The sequence below is a fragment of the Mus caroli genome, unplaced genomic scaffold, assembly GCF_978045245.1.
Source record: "Mus caroli unplaced genomic scaffold, Mus_caroli_1 scaffold_16, whole genome shotgun sequence".
NCBI lineage: Eukaryota > Metazoa > Chordata > Mammalia > Rodentia > Muridae > Mus > Mus caroli.
Window position 1 is genome coordinate 12,398,304 of NW_028227271.1, and position 5,544 is coordinate 12,403,847.

The window sequence follows — 5,544 nt, forward strand, 5'->3', positions numbered from 1 at the left end:
GAATGCGAATTGATCTATTCCTATCTCCTTGTACTAAGGTCAAATCTAAGTGGATCAAGGAACTTCACATAAAACCAGAGACACTGAAACTTATAGAGGAGAAAGTGGGGAAAAGCCTTGAAGATATGGGCACAGGGGAAAAATTCTTGAATAGAAGAGCAATGGCTTGTGCTGTAAGATCGAGAATTGACAAGTGGGACCTCATGAAACTGCAAAGCTTCTGCAAGGCAAAAGACACCATCAATAAGACAAAAAGACCACCAACAGATTGGGAAAGGATCTTTACCTATCCTAAATCAGATAAGGGACTAATATCCAATATATATAAAGAACTCAAGAAGGTAGACTCCAGAAAATCAAATAACCCCATTAAAAAATGGGGCTCAGAACTGAACAAAGAATTCTCACCTGAGGAATACCGAATGGCAGAGAAGCACCTGAAAAAATGTTCAACATCCTTAATCATCAGGGAAATGCAAATCAAAACAACCCTGAGATTCCACCTCACACCAGTCAGAATGGCTAAGATCAAAAATTCAGGTGACAGCAGATGCTGGCGAGGATGTGGAGAAAGAGGAACACTCCTCTATTGTTGGTGGGATTGCAAGTTTGTACAACCACTCTGGAAGTCAGTCTGGCGGTTCCTCAGAAAATTGGACATAGTACTACCGGAGGATCCAGCAATACCTCTCCTGGGCATATATCCAGAAGATGTCCCAACCGGTAAGAAGGACACATGCTCCACTATGTTCATAGCAGCCTTATTTATAATAGCCAGAAGCTGGAAAGAACCCAGATGCCCCTCAACAGAGGAATGGATACAGAAAATATGGTACATTTACACAATGGAGTACTACTCAGCTATTAAAAAGAATGAATTTATGAAATTCCTAGCCAAATGGATGGACCTGGAGGGCATCATCTTGAGTGAGGTAACACAATCACAAAGGAACTCACACAATATGTATTCACTGATAAGTGGATATTAGCCCAAAACTTAGGATACCCAAGATATAAGATACAATTTGCTAAACGCATGAAACTCAAGAAGAATGAAGACCAAAGTGTGGACACTGTGCCCCTTCTTAGAATTGGGAACAAAACACCCATGGAAGGAGTTACAGAGACAAAGTTTGGAGCTGTGATGAAAGGATGGACCATCTAGAGACTGCCATATCCAGGGATCCATCCCATAATCAGCTTCCAAACGCTGACACCATTGCATACACTAGCAAGATTTTGCTGAAAGGACCCAGATATAGCTCTCTCTTGTGAAACTATGCAGGGGCCAAACAAACACAGAAGTGGATGCTCACTGTCAGCTATTGGATGGATCACAGGGCTCCCAATGGAGAAGCTAGAGAAAGTACCCAAGGAGCTAAAGGGATCTGCAACCCTATTGTTGGAACAACATGATGTACTAACCAGAACCCCGGAGCTCTTGTCTCTAGCTGCATATGTATTGAAAGATGGCCTAGTCGGCCATCACTGGAAAGAGAGGCCCATTGGACTTGCAAACTTTATATGCCCCAATACAGGGGAATGCCAGGGCCAAAAGAATGGGAATGGGTGGGTAGGGAAGTGGGGGGGGGTAATGGGGGACTTTTGGGATAGCATTGGAAATGTAATTGAGGAAAATACGTAATAAAGTAAAATAAATTTTTTTAAAAAAGAAAGATCAGAAGAACCAAGGGTGGCATCTTCGAGGCACCCACATCTCACGGTGTCACAGAAGCAAAGGCTGGACAAAGGGAGAGAAAGGTTTCCACTCCTGAGTTGGAGATTTTTAAGATCTTGTTGTATTTCTTCTGTTCTCAGTCAAACCATTTGTTCTCATATTCATCCTTGCAATATACATGGCAGAGGCAGTAGAAAAAGACAGAGAACATCTAGGAAATACAATAACGGGGAAAGATGTCCCTCGGTCTCCATCATCAAAGTCCTTGCTAGTGGTGGAGCAAGAATTTACAATACAAGCAACAGCTGCTTGAGGCCACTCTCTTATCCCTGACAAATCCTATATTTTTGAAGGAATCTAACTAAAAATCCCATTCACAGGAAGAGGATCTGGACTAAAATCCCTTCTGGTTTTAATTTGTCAGATCATAATTTCTTCCCTGGCATCTCTGGAGCTGCTTCCTCTCTCTCTTCCTTGAGAGTCACTAAAAGGGTAGAGATGGTGAGGGTTTACACAATGCATTGCTTCCCATCCCTTGAGGAGTTGGTATTTACCCTTGGTTACATCCTCCTTTTCCTTATTTCCCCTTGGAAAGCCTAAATCCCCACCTGGATATGTCTTGTATCTTCTGAGTGCTCCTCTCTCATCTAGATACTTAAGCCTGTATTAAAATGTCATGAGTACACTCCCAAGTGTACCATTATAGCAGCTATGCCTGAAACCCATTTCAGTATTGAAGGCATGAATCATTTCTGTGGCTTGAGTTGAAGCCCTTAAAAATCTGGAAGAACTCAGGCTAGTGGTGTCAACACTGTGGAGCTGTAATTATCCTCCTTCACCCCTGACAAAGTGATAGCTACATAAAGAAGCTAAGTGCCAACTCTCACTTTAATATCTGAACATTTGCACACTCACTTTGGATGTAGAGAAGCCTACCGTCTTTCTTATTACTTGTCTTTAACATTGATTATTTTAACTTTTCTGAGAAAAATTAATTGCTTCTTCATGTGTGTTTGAGTGTGTGTGTTAGTATGTGTGTATGTATGTGTATATGTGTATGTTTGTTTATGTATGTGTATATGTGTAGGTATTTATGTGTGTATGTATGTTTATATGTGTATGTGTGTATATATGTGTGTGCATGTGTGTATGTATGTATGAGTAGGTATGTATTAGTGTGTATGTATATGTGTGTATGTGTGTGAATGTATAAGTGTTTATGTGTGCATATGTTTGTGTATCTGTGTGTATAAGTACGTATATGCATAGGTGTGTGTGTGTGTGTGTGTGTGTAAAGCCCAGAGGCCATCCTTGGGTGGCATTCCTCAGGTGAACTCTCAATTCTGTTATCTGAGGCAGGATTGCTCCTTGGCCTGGAGCTCACTGAGTAGGTTAAAATATTGCACACACAGAGAAACAATGAGAGAAATTATCACAAGATAGGCTCATGATGAATAAATTCATCATGACTGAATTTCTGTTGTTAATTATGTAATGAAGTTAGTATGTGTCTTAATTAGTGTTTGTGACAAAACATCCTGACCAAAAATCAAGTTGAGGAAGAACGGGTTCATTTGGCTTCCACTTCCAGATCTTAGTCCATCATGAGAGGAAGTCAGGACAGGAATTCTAACAGGGATAGAACCTGGAGGTAGGAGCTGCTGCAGAGGCCATGGAGGAGTACTGCTTACTGGCCTGGCTCCACTGGCCTTTCTTATAGAACACAGATGCCCAGGGAAGGCACCACCCAAAATGAGCTGAGCCCTTTTCCATTGACCACTAATTGAGAAACCGCCATATAGCTAGATTTCCTGGAGGCATTTGCTTAACTGAGGCTACTTCCTCTCTTATTAGTTTAGCTTGTGTCAGATTGGCACATGAACCAACCAGTATAACTGACCCCTTGTCAACTTGACACACAAACACATCACTGTTAAGCCACAACCCTTCATTTCTCAAAATGTCACATTCAAAATGTAAGAAACTTTCAAAGTCCCACAGTCTTTACAAATTCAAGCACAATAAAATTTTAAATCCAAAGTTCAAGATCTTTTAGCTGTAGTTGCCTGTAAATTAAAATTTTTTTTAAGTGAACTGTATTAGTTAGGGTTCTCTAGAGTCACAGAACTTATGGATAGTCTCTATATAGTAAAGGAATTTATTGATGACTTAAAGTCTGCAGTCTAATTCCCAACAATGGTTCAGTAAAGGAATTTATTGATGAAGTCCAATTCCCAACAATGGTTCAGTAGTAGCTGTGAATGAAAGTCCAAGGATCTAACAGTAACTCAGTCCCACACAGCAAGCATGCAAGAGAGCAAGAGGGAGACTCCCTTCTTCTAATGTCCTTATATTGTCTCCAGCAGAAGGTGTAGCTCAGATTAAAGGTGTGTTCCACCACACCTTAATCCCAGATGACCTTGAACTCAGAGATTTAATCTTAAACTTCTATCTCCAAGCTTCCAGCTGGTGAGCCTTCCAATCTGGATTGTAGTTCATTCCAAATATAGTCAAGTTGACAACCAGGAATAGCCATGATACTGAACCAAATACTTTCTTAGTTCAAGAAAGAAAAGCCAGGGCACAGTCACCATCAAATCAAAGCGAAAGCAAACTCCAACCATCCAGTGTCTGGGATTTACTCTTGATCTTCTGGGTTCCTCCAAAGCTCTTAGGTCACTTCTCCAGCTCTGCCTTCCTAGCATACACAGCTTGTCTTCTAGCCTCCAGTTTGCTCCACTTCACTGCTGCTGCTCTTCTTGGTGTTTATTATATTATGCTGGCATCTACAAATGCTGGGACCTTCTGCTGCAACTGGACTGCACTTTCACCAATAGCCTCTCTTAGGTTCTATTCATGAGGCCAAACTTCAACTTTCTTTGCATGACCCCTTCAGTCCTGGAACTTCAACTCCCACAGAGGCTGCACCTTCACCAATGTCCTCTCCTGACCCCTCACAGTGCCAAGCCTCAGGTGTTCTCCATGACCCCCTCTATGCCTTCAAAACCAGGACCACCTGGGTGACTCTTACACAACACCCAGTCTGGCTGCCAGAACAAGGTACAACCATGGCTGCCTCTGGTATACAGCTACTCTGTACTCTCAGAAAACACTTCCCAGAAGGTTTCAGCTCAGTGAATCTGGTCTCTTCTTAATCCATGCTAATTTCTTAGCTCTAGCTAACAAGCATCAATTGTCCCAGTAATGTAAAGATTTCACCTCAGTAGTTCTAGTATCTTGTTAATCACAACCCCAGCTAACTAGAACCACAGAATCTTAAATCGAAGTAGCAAGTGGACCTGATAGAGTCTTTAATCTTACCTCTGAAAAGTCACAAGGGAAGACTCCATCCTCTATACTGCTCTCAACATTCTTTCCTTCCAAACTCCTACACAACATCCCATAGAGCTCTTAATACCCAATGACTCTTCTAGCCCAAAGTTCCAATGTCCTTCTACAATCCTACCAAAAATCTGGTCAGGTCTGTCACAGCAATACCTCAATACACTAGTACCAATTTGTCTTAGATAGGCTTCTATTGCTGTAACAAAACACCACGACCAGAAAGCACTGGGGAGGAAAGGGTTTATTTGGATTATACTTCCAGGTCATAGTTCATAACCAGAGGAAGTCAGGAAGCAGGGCAGGGATCTAGAGGCAGGAGCTGATGCTGAGGCCATGGAGGTGTGCTGCTGACTGGCCCTCTTCATATGGCTTGTTCATCCTTTTTCTTTTCTTTTCTTTTCTTTTTTAAAATTTTTTATTAGGTGTTTTCCTCGTTTACATTTCCAATGCTATCCCAAAAGTCCTCCATACCCACCCACCCCCACTCCCCTACCCTCCCACTCCCCCTTTTTGGTCCTGGC